The following is a 15818-nucleotide window of genomic DNA, read 5'->3' as shown; positions in this document are numbered from 1 at the left end:
CCACGTGCCTAAGTCACAGAGAAGGATTGGAGAAAGAAAACAAGGAAAGAAGGCTCAATGCCTAACCCCCTGGTCTTTCCTCACCACCTCATGATGCCAGCCTGCTCTAACAGTGCTCTTATGTTTTGGCCTAGTTACTTAGTGAGTGAGTCAGTCAGTTAGTTAGTGTGGGTAGTTGCTTTAAAGAGTGAGGCAGCCCATTTTAGTTCAGCCTTTTCCTCCTGTTGTTTTCTGCTGCTTTATTCCTCAGCTTTAAATCACCCTGACAGCACAGCCACAGCTTAGTAATTTGACTGTTTATTATGATTATTAAACGTCACAACAATTTAGTTAAGGATAGATGGGGGAAGGCGAAGTAGGAAGAGGTCACAGTCAATCAGATATGCTTTAGTTGTACCCTAATTTGTTTTTGTATTAGTGTATGTCATTCAACATGACTAATGTGGTGAGAGTCCAGTATCTCTCTGAGCCACTGACTATGACCTACAGGAGTTGAGCACTAAGCTGAACACTGATGCTAAGGAGAGTCTGTTTCCTTCTAACCTGATGCTACCAAGACCCGTGACCCTAGCCGCACGTGGTCTGATTCTCTATCTGCATTTCTCTTAGGAGTGTGCACTTACTTACTCCTCCTCGTGGATTTTACATGTTGGAATTTTCTGCCATTCCAAGTTCCAACCCCCTGCAGAGATTACCAATATATTTTTTTGTGGACATAGAAGAGCACTCCCTTTCCCTCCTGTCCTGTCATAGTAACATCAGGACTAGGGAAGGAGGTGTATCAATGATTTATAGTCCACATTACTCTGGGTCAAAAGAGGCCTTTTAGTCTGGGGGTGTGGGCTGCCTGGGGATGGCCAGGTATATGCTGCCTGGCATGGAGGTCATGGTGAGTTGTTCAGACCCCCCCCCCCCCCCCCCCCCCCTACCCCCAGCCAAACACACAGGTACTGGAGATAGCCCATGGTTCTAGCTCAAACAGTCAGTAGCAGCATGGAAAGCAGGGATTCATGCAGCTGTCCAGAGTAATGTTGTCACGATACCTGAATTTGGGCGTATTAGCCAAAGTCACTGAATGGTACTTGATCCAGACAGCTAGTGCTCTGTTTTGAGTTCAGTATCATTTAGGGCAAAAAAAACATCTTAGTCGAATATTTTTCCATATATACACACATCCTATGTGTTTTAATCAAATCAACTATATGCACTGAGCATATGACTAGAGGGAGTCTGACCGCAATTGATTTGATTGTGCCGGGCTGAGTGAATGTGTGACTAGCACCCGTTGTCTCTCTCGCCTCCCTTCTGCAGCGACCACCACAGAACATCAGTGTTTATCGCGATATCCGTGTTGCTGAAGCTGCAAAAAAATGACAGCCATTTCTGACTGACAAGTTCTGTTACTGAAATCCATAATTTGTTTAGGAAAAACATTCCCTGTTCCCTCAATCCTTGCTCTCTTTACGTGACATGTATTCATTGCATGCACCTGATCAATAGGGCCTGACTTATAGCCAATCATAATCACATCAATAAATTGGCTATAAACAAACTTTGAACACCGTCACACATTGACAGCAAAATGGATGCAGTGGACGTGAAAAATAAACTCGAAACACGGGAATGTTTACTGGTTGCTCAGGAGGTAAAGGGGAAGTCAGATGTGTGGAATAAATTTGACTAATTGTGGAAAATACTGGAGATCTAGAAAAAGAAGGTAAGGAGCAGGCACTGCGTGCATATTATGTGTCCCATACTGGTGCTGTTAAATTACAATATAACTTTTCTGACCGTTTGGAACGATGTAAACACAAAATAAGTTATAAGCCTACCAGAGAGGTATTAAGACTAACCAGGACGTGCTCTTAGGCCTACAGCTCAATGATGGTATACAAGGCTGCTATACTAAGCCTACTAATGATAATGACATTATTATATTGATGATCATAATAATAACAATAAGGAGATCAAGAAAAAGGAGGGTTGTTATTGTTATTATAAGTATTATTTTTCTGACAATTTGGAACAGAGTAAACGTCACTTAATAAATGATAAATAATACTAGAGGCTATTCTAACGAGAGAAAAAAAGTGTAAAGCCTTTATTAAAGCATAGCACAGATTAAAAACGGCTGAATTAGTGAAATTGTTCATCTGACATGTTGTGGTTGCGTAAGGGGTGCTCACAGAATCAGTAGACTATTAAACAAACACTCAAACAGGCAACAGAAGCAGGATCTATCTTATTTCTGTGTATATATAGATATAGATGGATGGATGATTTTATAAAGCCAGGCATATTTTAACAGTTAGGCTATTGATTATAGGCTTAATTAAGTTGGTTTCCTCTCTCCTCACTTTTCTTAGACAACTAAGGCAAGGGCTGTTTTCTCATCTTCTAACTTTGCTGCTGCCTCCGCCGCTTTGTTCTCAACACCAATATGCTGGTTAACTTTGCTGTTATGCACATAGCAACATGGTCTAGGAAAAGACGCCAATTAAATGACACACTGATGTGTTTCAGAACCGTGGATAGCGACCACTATCCAACGCGGGAGAAAGCGCATTTGTTAAAAAATATAATTTTTCTTAGTGTTGCACCATTGTTCTTACTTAACATAACCATATACAATTTCAGTAGCACGTCTTGGAGTGATGAACTGTGCCTTCCTCATGGCCTCCACAATGGATCAGTCCACTCAGACAGACGTAAATCAGACAGTTGTCTTTTACACCATGTAAAAATTATTACTTTTTTGCTATTGCTCGACTAAAGAAATCTTGGTCGACCGACAGCCCAAACAATCGACTAAATGGGGTCAGCCCTAATATTTTGTATGTTTTTTATTTAACCTTTGTTTAACTAGGCAAGTCAGTTAAGAACAAATTCTTATTTACAATGACGGCCTAGGAACAGTGGGTTAACTGCCTTGTTCAGGGGCAGAACAACAGATTTTTACCTTGTCAGCTCAGGGATTCGATCTAGCAACTTTTCGGATACTGGCCCAACGCTCTAACCACTAGGCTACCTGCCGTCCCAATATCATTGGATTGGAAAATCTTTATGTCCATTTTTTTGAGACCACCATGTATGCAATCAATTTGACTTGATTGTATAAACATAACTTACTACAAAACAACATGGTCAGTTATTTGAATGTTAAATCTCTGTTGATAAACTGGGTAAATCAAAATGTAGACTAGCCTAGTTCTATTCACAACTGAAAGACTGGCCAGTAGTTTGTATCCTCAGACCATCAGGCTGCTGAATAGCCACCACTAGTCAGCTACTGCTATTATTGGCAACTACTAGGAGAACATATTATTTCATTCTACTGATCAACAACAGTTGCATATAAGAAGCAACCACATGGTGTCGCTAACTAGCAAGCAACCAGTAGACTGACTTTCGCCCCCACCAGTCGGGCATTGTTTACCCGCAGTTCCGTTAACGATGGTAAGTGCAGGTGGGAGCGAATGACACTGCCTCCTGCTAGCTAGTAAGGAGGACTCCGGCATACATCAGGCGGGAGGCAGGGGCGAAAATCTCAGATAATACTTTTATTTCCCCTTTGACCCACATTCAAAAGTGTCACTCAAGCATAAAGATGCTGTGCTTGGGGGGCCTTCGTGCAGGAACCAATGGGATACTCGGGGGGGGGGGGGGGGGGTGCAGGAAAGCCCCAGGTGGCTATCCCACACTATTGGTGGAATCTGACTTTGTGCCTATGGAATCTAGTGGAAACCAGATGGCGAGGGAGGAAAAATTGAATGAATAGTGTTTTTTATTAACATTTGGCTTTGAAATCAGCATATTTTGCATTATGTAGTACTAGGGTAGTGAATTCAGCTGTAATCTAGCAAGGAAATGCAGCTTACGTTTAAAGCTGGAAGCTACCGGTAACGTCTTGCATTGGTAAAGTATGCTCGCCTCTATGGACATTGTTTTGCGACAGTAATGAACATTCAACATTTCTATGCCGTGTTGCGTTATTCAAGTGTGTTAACTTCTGTGCAACATGAGTGGGGAGCTAACAATGCAGCCCAGACAGCTCTAGCAATGAAATGAGTAAGTGGAGCACTTTGCTCATCGCGCTATAAAGGAGCTGTACTGATACAGACTTGGTCCTCTCAGTATCGTGAGACACATTTTACAAAAGTACGAGGGATGCACGATATATCGGTGAACATATCAGAATCGACCGATATTGACTAAAAGTGCCAACATTGGTATCGCCGATGTTAAAACCGATGTCAAAGCTACCGTGCATACCTCTATAACGTAGGTACATGCGCTACATGTGCAACACAGCATTCCTAACCTAGCCCACACAATGTCTGCTGTGTGGATCGAGCAGTCATTTGAAAGAGTAAGAACATTTTTGCGAGACAACTCAAAGGTGAAATCCATTAAAGCCAAGATAATGGAATTCATAGCCCTTGACAATCAAGCATTCTCTGTCGTGGGTGATGTTGGCTTTCGCCGACTGGTCGAGCACCGGTACACATTGCCAAGTGCGCTATTTTTCAGATGTTGCCCTACCAGAGTTACACAGTAATAGCATCACTGCTATTAGCTTCACGACATACATACTATGGAACGCCGTTTGGGTCTTTGCATGTCAAAAAAAGATACAGTAGCACTGTCAAAGCTGTACAAAAACGTCTGCAAACACCAGCCACGAATGATGTGTTTACAATACCGCGTTGGTAATAAAGCATAGTTTTGTTCGACCGCAACTTCTGGGGTAGCTAGCTTTAGCTTGGTACCTAGCTAGCACCAATACAACCAGCCTGAAAACAATGACCAGTCGAAATGGCAGTCATTTTCATTATTCTTAGCAATGATTTAGGAAACCTTGTAAGTATTAGCTAGTTAGCCACTTGTTGTTCACCTATTGAAATTGAACTTCAGTTCATGAAAATAAATAGCTAGCCAGCTCCCAAAGCTAACGTTATAAGCAGTAAGCTAGCCTCATCTGGCTAGTGAGGCTCGACCGAACCGGGTTGTATGTTGTGAAGCTAGCCACAATAAGGATTAGGCCCTAATATTGGATTTTGCATTTAGCCTTCAAAATAAGAGTCATTGACAGTGATGCAAATGAATACAAATAATAAAAGTATTGCATAATTCTACTATTTGTATTCATTTGCATCACTTATTTTGAAGTCTAACCGCAAATTCCACTATTGGGGCTAATCCTTATTGTGGCTAGCTTCACATAGATGGGTCCGACCACAATTAATCAAATAAGAACTGTCTTATAAATTTGCGTTAACTAGCTAACTATAGCTACTGAAACAGATTTATGTTGTGTTATTTGATGTGTATCTTTTTTGACACGCAAAGACCCAAACGGCGTTCCATAGAATCCTGGTTGAGAATGAAACGACTGAACAAATGAACAACGAAACAGCACAGCAAGTAAGGGAAAGAAATGGGTTTTGATTATGTTTTACTGGTAATGTGGACATACCTAAATGCCAACAAAATAACTTTTTGTGTGTGTAACCTTTATTTAACTAGGCAAGCCAGTGAAGAGCAAGGCAAATATTAGATATCTGTATCGGCCAAAAATGTTCTATAACAATTTTTTTTGTACCAAACTGTTTTTTTAGTGGAGAGGGGGGGATCGAAGACGTACCTAAGTATCGGTATATCGTGTAACACTAGTCCAGAGAGAGTGAAATGTGGGCTCATAAAGGTAAAAAAAAAATTGTGGACACTTAGTCTTTCAGTCTCTCCTTTATCTTGGTCTCTCTCCCCCCTTTTCTCTCTTTCATTCTACCACTTCTTTTACTCTCTAGAACTGCTTGCCTGTCATGCTCAGATTTTTTTCCCCCCTCTCTAGCTTGGTGTGCGTGAGAGAGAGTAGAAAGGGGGACAAGCGGGGGTGGAGTGAGAGGGCTCAGCTCAAACAGCTGTACTGTTAATCCAGGTAAAGCGAGCGAGAGCAAGAGGGAGTGAGATTACATCTGTTAACTCTGACCTCTCCTGCCCTGAACACACAGAACACCATCCTTGGAGAAAGGTAGCTACTGTCTGTTTGTCTTGATTCTATCTTCATCGTGTGTGTGTGTGTGTGTGTGTGTGTGTGTGTGTGTGTGTGTGTGTGTGTGTGTGTGTGTGTGTGTGTGTGTGTGTGTGTGTGTGTGTGTGTGTGTTCTGTCAAGTATTGTGTAGGGCCAGGCAGAATAATGTGATGTGTGTAGGTCAGACTTTCCTATCAGCTCTGCATCTCCTGAATCCAGCTGCAGCAGCACAGCTGTAGCCTCCTTCGTCAGGGGACCTGTACTGTAATCCTATCATATAGTGCCTACCGTTCTAAATAAAGACACACATCACACTAGGGTTGGGCGATATTGGCAAAATATCACAGTATATATATATATATATATATATATATATATATATATATATATATATATATATATATATATATATATATACTGTGATATTTAACTTTATTATTCAAATACCATTAAAAAGTATATATATATATATATATATATATATATATATATATATACTTTTTAATGGTATTTGAATAATAAAGTTTTAAATATCCTTTATGAGTAGTTCATGACCCTAGGGTGGCAACAGCCTACATTTATAAGGTATTTCAATGGGGCTTTCTCCATTCTGATTGTTTATGCTGTTCAATCCAACTTCAACCAAAAATAATTTACAGCATTTTCAGCCATTTCTGCATTTCCTGCATTCGTGTTATAATTTCCACGCAGTTCCACGTAGTGCTGCATGATATGGGCAAGAATTCTAGGCCTAATTAACTGGTGACCTGTTGGAATCATGGAAATAGAATGATTATTCTTATTCTATAGTGGGCAACATTTTGAATACATTGTTGTTTGACATGACAACGAATGAAAAAGCCAGGGAGGAATCATTGTGACCGGGTAGGAGTCAGTGTTCGTCAGTGTTTCACACGGGACCCTAATTAGATGTTACATTACATGTTTTGTTAGTGCTAGCTAACATGTTCATGCTTCGCCTATTCCTCTCAGATTTAAGAGATACCTTTGCACAAACAACATGCTGATTTAGGCCTACACCAGCACTAGTGTCAGGCCAGGGATGTCGCTAGGCCTATTCATTAGCCCCCTTCTAAATAGATCAATATATTTTCTCTGTGATTTCTTTTTTTTTCGTCAACCGTTCCATCGCATCTTAAATGTCTTACCTGCGGGCACTAGGACCTGGGAGAGGCTGCTGCACGCGCTAGTGACTGTTAGACTTTCTTCAGCAAAGATGGCTGACAGAAATACTAGGATGGAAGCAAATGTAAGTGATTATAACATCATACCGAATCATGCAGAAAATGTACAGTTGAGAGGAATATGTTAATGTAGAGACAAACGATTATGCATATTTTTTTATCAAAGTTCATTTATGAAAATCGCGATTCAGCAAGCTAGATGACTAGCTAACATTAGCCAGCTAGCTGACTAGCTTCATGGGTGTTGTGACATGAGTATGAAATTGTAATTCTGGTTGTTTAATGTTTTAGGGACTCCTGAAACAACCAGCAAACCAGGCTGTCGTCTTGTGAAACAGTGGACGTAAAGAATCTAGCTAGCTAAAGCATTTACTGCAAATTGAATGTACAATTTTGTGAGCTTGCCTTGCTGACATTTGCCATGCAATGCAGCTAGATGAAATAACATAACTCGCTATGTTCTTGCTTATTGTGTAGTGGAGGATAAAAATACCTGTATGCCTAGCTATCTAGCCGATCTGTGTATCGACCCAAATGTTTGGTATACATGTTAGTTCAGAACCTAGCTATGAACCTCAGCTATCATAGCCAGTTGTATCAACTTCAAAACAGTCTGAATGACATTAATGAAGCCTATGGATTGAGTATAATATAACTTTGTGCCAAGGATGCAAGTCTTATATACATGTAGTTATTACCATGCATGAGATCCCCCCCCATATTGTAGCCTGTTCATTTTAATATATTCACTGATCATGTACTCTACCTTGGCAAATAAAGGTGCAGTTCAGGTATGAATGTCTTGGAGATTATTTTTCAGTCATATCCAATACCAGGAGTTTCAAATTCCAGTCTTTGAATGACACTGTGTCTGCATGTATGTATTACAATTATACACTTCAACAGTGTTTACTAATCTTGGTCCTGGAACATCAATGGTAACCCATTGTAGCTAATAGACTAGAAACAGGATTTAACTAGTTAAAGGCTGATTTGTAATAAATATATACAGAAGTTAAAACAGTACACTGCACTTCCCATGCATCATGTAAATACTCAAACCGGTTCATCTCTATCTAATGCCCTTCATCTGCATTGATCTGATAAACAGGATAGGTGTAGTATTTCATCAAATTAGACTTAATTTCAACCAATAGAGAATATGAAACGCTTTATTGAAAGAAGTTCATTATCCAAGTGTTACATATACATGCATTATTATTATATTATAAATACGAGTTCAATCTGTACTTCAATGCACATCTGTTGTGCATTTATAACAGAGGAAGAAAGAGATGTAAAAGACAAAGGTAAAACATGGGAAGGCAGCATATGATCACAGTGCAACCCAAATATTCTCAGTTCATCACAATTACATAAGTGTCTAGTCGGCCCGACGGTTCTTTCAAAGCGGGTGAGGTGGCGATGATGGGACGGGGGGTTGGCATCCTTTCTCACTTCAAAACATATCTGAAGACGAGAGACTGAGAGAGAGCATGTTTAAGCCTTATGTTTTTATTCTAACATTGTTAGTCATCATAATAATCAGGAGTTGAAACGCAAAACTGACCTTGGATCATTAACTGTGGGACTACTGCATCTCTATTTCATTGTAAAGCATATCTTTAATAATACTTCCTGTTGACCTCACCAAGTGACCTCTGATCATGCTGTGCCCTCTATGTAGCCAGTTCAGATGCAGGAGGGGTTCACTGACACAGCTGATATAACCTAGAGGATTTAGGGAGAAAAGGAAAGGGGGATGAAGTGAAGGAGAGAGACTTATTGAGAAAATAAGGTAGTTGAGAGTGTTCAACAGGAATCTGTGTGTGGCCTCACCTGGTGTCCACACTAAGTGGCTGCAGAGTACTTTACACTGAAATACATGCACAGACACATAAGGACAAACAATATAGCATAGTTATAGAAATAATGAAGTGTCTTACTATTCTCCATGGTTGGCCTTCTTGCCTATTCTTTGAAGGTGGAAGGAGCCACAGTTATACACCTGAGCCTGCTTTACTGCACAACACAATCCATCAATCAGATTGATACATGAGTGTGTAGATGTGGGTTATAGGGTGTCTAATTGTTCTACATTTTCAATATGGGTGATTTTAAAATAGCCTGTTTTTGTACAGACATAACACCCTTACCTGAGAAGTAGAAATCAAAGGGAGAGAAACTGTGAATTGAATAACTGCAGTTGACATAGCTAAGTAAATGGAAGAATACTCTTATTGCAATATGAATGGCTCTTAAAAGAGCCTTTAGTTGTGCATAGTGTAGTCTATGGTGTTGCCAGGGAACAGCACCCTCTTCGAAGAAGTAGGAGGTGAAGATCTCCCGCACATGGATTGCCTCTATTGCTGCGTTGTTGGACCCCATCCTTGAAACATCCTGCAGAGCAGCAGACTTCTCTGGCATACGGCGGCGAGCTGCAGATCCCCTCCTGGTCCTCGTGTCCATCCTCATGAAGTTATGCAGGACATAGGTAGCCTTCACACACCTGAATTCCTCCAGGAGGCAGTCCCAGATGGCCCTGGTCACCCAACCTTAGTGCCCTACACGTTAACTGTAGGCAATCGTTTTGAAGGAATCTCCAGTTAAGGTATCTGTAGGAATATGGAAGACAATGTAATTATTAGACTTTTACATCACCAGGTCATTGTGGATTACTAAAGTACATCCCTTATAACGAATCATGATAACATTGGATTGATAGATGCATGGGCACACACGTGCATGTGACAACAGCAGGATCATATCAAGGATAGCATCACAAATTAATACATAATTACCACTCAAAGCTTGATGAGTTGATCATTTGAATCAGCTGTGCAGTGCTATGGCACCTCTGAGTCCCCAGGACCAGGACAGAGAACCACTGCTCTTCATTGGGACCTCTTCATATGTAGACAGGCTTTCATAGTTCTCTTTATCTGAAAACCTAAAAAGAAACAGACTTCATTATAGTCAAATTGCAACACACTGAATATTAGCTACCTACAAATGCATTTGGAGTTTTTTTGTTGTTGTGATAAGTACATCAAGATGGCTAGCTAATATGAAGTTAGCTAGCTGGTGATATTTAATTCACTTAGCTAGCTATCTATACAGTATGTGAAGTTGGCTAGATAGCTAGCTAGCTCATTTAGCAGCTCATTTGAGTTAGCCTGCACTGTAGCTAATTAGCTAATAATGCATCGGTTTTTATTTTACATTTTCAAAATGTATTTACTTACTTGAATAGGTTCTCCCAGCCATGTGGACAATTGGAAACAGGGCAGCAAAGTTTGTTTGTCACCAGAGTGCTTAGAGAATATTACTATAGAACTATGTACTGTGGCAGACCAGGGGGTTTGGTCAAGACGTTTACACAGATCAGACACGGACAGAGTATGATTAGCTCGGTTTCAAGGGTGTTTATTAAATAATAAATCAAAAGTAAAGGATAGGTCTCCCCATGAGACCCTCTCAAAGGATACCGTCTTCTGCGCTCCGGGTCTTGCTGTAGCCTGTCGGGCACACAAACTCAACTCCCTTGTCTTAGCTTGGGCACCGTCTCCAACTACACGGAAGTCACCTTACTTCCCCCAGTCCTCCCCTGTGTGCTGCCCTTCTGGCAGCTTTATGGGGCTTGTACAGCTGTTGAGCAATCAGCCCTTGATTACTCACCAACTCCGCAATTAGTCCTGGGCGGAGAGCAGATGGGGCCATCGCCTCGTGATGTATACTCCGTCTGTCACCAGGCCTCGACGAGTCTCCCCCTGGTGGCTGACCTGCTGTACGCCACAGTACCCATTTAATAACGAATAGCAAACTTGCTATGCTGAATTCTTGACGCACAATCGAACATGCTGCCATATGCTGCCAGCATGCCCACAAGCGAGTCACAATGGGCGGCCTAAGCGGCACGCGGCAATTTACCGCTATCTAGTGTTCATGCACCATTAGGCCTACTTGTAGCTAACATTTTGGTTAACGTTAGCTAGCAGTCTCAAGCCACAGAAGTAGCTAACAGTAAACGGACACGAAGGAGTATGCCAGACCCCCCTAAGAGGCTTAGCCCCCCCCCCCCCCCCCCCCATCCATGAATCTGTAGTGACGTTCCTGTATCAGGCTATACGTTTGCTCTGACACACTGTACATTTCGACATTTCGCTAGCTAACTAGCCAGAACTAGCAATTAGCATTATCGGAAAACACTATTTTAGCCACAACTTGTAAGAATATATATACATACACACATACACAAACTACAAGTGTAATTATAGAACACTTGTTGATTTATATTGAGTAGCAAAGTGAAAATAAGCATCGTTGTCACCAACATCTTGTTGCATCTGAACATGCAGACAGAGTGAATGGCACAGCAAGCAGTGTTGCCAACAATTTTTCAGTGAGAATCGCTATTTGCTCCCTGATTTGTGGCTAGATTATGTTTTGCCTTTGCCGTGACTACACCACAGCACCAATTTGCATTGCTGTGGCACAGCTGCACCCCCTATCCTTGTGCTTCTCTGCCTGTGTGGGTCGTTACTGTGACTTCTGTTAGACAGCTTCTCCCACTCTCGTTTGCGGCAGAATTGAGTGGGAAAAGTTGCAAAATCCTATCAAAACCATAGAAACTCTCGGTGGCACTCCTCAAAGGTAGCCTGAAAAGTATCTGAATTTGTCGCTAGCCTCTTACCAATAAAAGTCACTGAAGAGGTCTGAAAACTCGCTAAATATAGCGACGAAGTTGCTAATTGGCAACACTGACAACAAGTGCTGGAGTGACAGGGGTTGGTTTGGGAAGAGGCATGCAGCAGGAGAGGGAGCGAGAGACTCAAATAGCAAATGGAGTAAACTATAAAAACTGATATTACACGCACGTATTACATTTAACCTTTTTACTGCAGTGGACTAAATCAGGGTCACACAGAGTGTTTCTTGGTAGTCTTAAGCAAATCTACTTTGAAAAGAAAAGTATACACCTCACACATGGTTATGGGCTTAAAAATATATATACACCTGTACCATGTCAGATATAGAGTTGAAATGTATTACATTTTGAGTTTGCATACCAATATTACACTTATATAATTCACAGAATAATGAAATATAACTGTTTGACATAGAAACACAGGATTTTCTGAATTTAAAATGTATTAATTGTAAAATTATGAAGAATATTGATAACATATTGGGATGCAATTGACAGCAGGAAAGGGCTACCAAACCAAATATTGAAATACCGTAATAGGTAAAGTAAAAACTCAAACCGTTCCGTGTGTGTGTGTGTGTGTGTGTGTGTGTGTGTGGACAAATGGTGTGTGTGGACATGACATTAATATAGTAATAGGCTGATACACATAGGTTGTGTCCCAAATGGTACTCTATTCCCGATGTAGTGCACTATATAGGACGAGGGTGCCATTTGGGACGCAGAAAGCGTTCAGCCTCTTCTATGGATGAGATCATCAGATTATATTGAGTAGAGATTACATTAGAATATGTATCCTTTGGCATTTTGCCATCTGCAGGTCAGCACATGCAGTGTATAGTGAGGCAGAGTTAGTGAGGTTTAGTGAGGCAGAGTTACAGGGTTGACATGTCATCATCATCAGCCTTTTTACGAAGAGACCGTAAGCGGCAGACAGGTTTTTTGCAATCTGCAAGGCATATAGTAAGTATTTGATAGTGACATGCCTTGTCTTTTTAGCTTGTTTAGTACAGCAGAGTTACAGGAATGACATGCTATCAGCCTGTTTAGTGCTGCATTTATGGGAATGTAACAACTGTATGTAGCCTGTCCCTCAGACTTTTGCCATCTGCAGGGCAGGCAGCCCATTTATGTATGGATTTACAGTACCAGTCAAAAGTTTGGACACAGTTACTCATTTCAGGGCTTTTCTTTATTTTTACTATTTTCTACATTGTAGAATAATTCAGAGACCGCGTGAATCAGGCCTTCATGGTCGAATTACTGCAAAGAAACCACTACTAAAGGACACCAATAAGAAAAAGAGACTTTCTTGAGCCAAGAAACATGAGAAATTGACATTAGACTGTTGGAAATATGTCCTTTTGGTCTGATGAGTCCAAATTGGAGATGTTTGGTTCCAACCGCCATGTCTTTGTGAGACGCAGAGTAGGTGAACGGATGATCTCCGCATGTGCGGTTCCCACCATGAAGCATGGAGGAGGAGGTGTGATTGTGTGGGGGTGCTTTGCTGGTGACACTGTGGTTTATTTAGAATTCAAGGCACACTTAACCAGGATGGCTACCACAGCATTCTGCAGCAGTACACCATCCCATCTGGTTTGCACTTAGTTCCACTATCATTTTGTTTTTCAACAACACAATGACGCAAAACACACCTCCAGGCTGTGTAAGGGCTATTTGACCAAGAAGGAGAGTGATTGAGTGCTGCATCAGATGACCTGGCCTCCACAATCCCCCGACCTCAACCCAATTGAGATGGTTTGGGATGACTTGGACCGCAGAGTGACGGAAAAGCAGCCAACAAGTGCTCCGCATATGTGGGAACTCCTTCAAGACTGTTGGAAAAGCATTCCAGGTGAAGCTGGTTGAGAGAATGCCAACAGTGCAAAGCTGTTAACAAGGCAAAGGGTGGTTACTTGGAAGAATCTCAAATATAAAATATCTTTTGATTTGTTTAACACTTTTTGGTTACTACATGATTCCATATGTGTTATTTCATAGTTTTGATGTCTTCACTATTATTCTACAATGTTGAAAATAGTAAAAATAAAGAAAAACCATTGAATGAGTAGGTGTGTCCAAACTTTTGACTGGTACTGTATGTGATGTGACCGTGGCATCTCTTAGTCTGTTTAGTTTTTATTGCAGCAGTAACGGGAATGACAAGATGTCATCAGCCTGTTTAGCGGCAGCTGAGTTACAGGAATTACATGTAATGGGAATGACATCCTGTTTACTGAGCGACGGTAAGCAGCAGTGACTGTGGTTGTCAGCCTGTTAAGAACAGGGTTACAGCAATGACAGCGTATCCATCCACAGCAGGGCAACAGCACTGACACGTATGTTTCCCCTAGTAAGCACAATACGGTTACATACGTCAGTGACATTCAGCGTTTCATCCTATTCCTGGACTTTAAAATAACTTTTAAAGGAGAGTCTGGGTCCAGGAAACTGTCCCACAGTGCGCCATATCCCATACATAGTGCAGTTGTACATTAGGGATGTAGGCCCAAGCCATTTCATCATGTGCAGTGTTTACTGAAACTGTTTATCCCAGTAGGGCTATGGTGTTGACGTGGTGTAGGACTGTTATGATAATGACATGCCTCCCCCCGTGTCCACAGTAATTGTGTATTATTATTATTATTATGATTATTATTATTGTGTGTGTCCAGTAGGCCCAGCCAACGACGGAGGTCATTAGTGTGAAGGCTTTTGGGTAATTACTGCGTGTGCGCCACAGGGAAATTGCGTCACTCCCCTCTATAAATCAACATTTCTCTGTTGCTCCCCTCATTCTCAGCCTGCTCACTCCTCTTCTCCTCCTCCCCTCATTCTCATCCCATTTAATCCTCTCCTTTGGGTAATGCCTCCTGAAACCAGGACAAAAAAATACTCTGATTTTGGGGATTTTCACAAAATTTTATCCATAGAATTAATGGTCCTTTGGAGGAATGATTGTTAACATATTTTTGACATTTGTATCTTAAAGCATAACTGAGAAATAATGAATCGGAGTTGGTATATTGAACTTTTTTTTATTTTGGCCTCCTTTTAAGACTGTTTCCTCTGTAGGTGCTACAAAGCACTTACAGCTTGCTCTGTAATATGAGTAGTATTTAAATAACCATTTTCAAACATTAATTTATGAAAATGGACAAATATAAACATAGAAAATATATATTTTTTAAAATAGGCACATTTTTCTATATGTTGTAGAACATAACATAAGGTCATATTTCTATTATCTTTATCTAGGCAAGTCAGTTAAGAACAAATTCTTATTTTCAATGACAGGTTAGGAATAGTGGGTTAACTGCCATGTTCAGGGGCAGAACGGCAGATTTGTACCTTGTCAGCTCGGGGATTCGATATTGCAACCTTTCGGTTATAAGTCCAACGCTCTAACCACTAGGCTACCTGCCGCCCCATATCAAGTTTCCAGAGTAGGATCTCTGCTATTTTTAAAGTTAGGATCCAATTTGTAAGCATTACCAACACTGCTGTTAATTTACAGGATGTGCAACCATACAAGTTAAAGGATTGGTTACGTTGCCTACTATGCCAATTTCTCTGTATAAAATGGGCCATAACTTTAAATCTAGCAGAGATCCCACTCTGGCACGACTATTGTGTGTGTGCAGTTGAAGTCGTACGTTTACATGCGCTTAGGTTGGAGTCATTAAAACTAGTTTTTCAACCACTCCACAAATTTCTTGTTAACAAACTATAGTTTTGTCAAGTTGGTTAGGACATGTACTTTGTGCATGACACAAGTCATTTTTACAACAATTGTTTACAGACCGATTATTTCACTTATAACTCACTGTATCACAATTCCAGTGGGTCAGAAGTTTACATACACTAAGT

General features: G+C 40.9%; 1 protein-coding gene and 1 long non-coding RNA gene across 13 annotated transcripts in view; both read left to right on the top strand.

Moving 5' to 3' along the window:
• The window catches only part of LOC106601783 (gephyrin), a 123282-nt gene that overhangs the window by 16529 nt on the left and 90935 nt on the right, over nucleotides 1–15818 (top strand). The gene's annotated exons all lie outside the window — the stretch shown is intronic.
• Nucleotides 6568–8035, top strand: LOC145878648 (uncharacterized). Its single transcript, XR_014392154.1, has 2 exons — nucleotides 6568–7302; nucleotides 7529–8035. It is a non-coding gene; the product is annotated as an uncharacterized LOC145878648 (long non-coding RNA).

This window comes from Salmo salar, chromosome 01 (genome assembly GCF_965601325.2).
Source record: "Salmo salar chromosome 01, fSalSal1, whole genome shotgun sequence".
NCBI lineage: Eukaryota > Metazoa > Chordata > Actinopteri > Salmoniformes > Salmonidae > Salmo > Salmo salar.
This window is presented reverse-complemented; position numbering and strand designations above follow the sequence as displayed.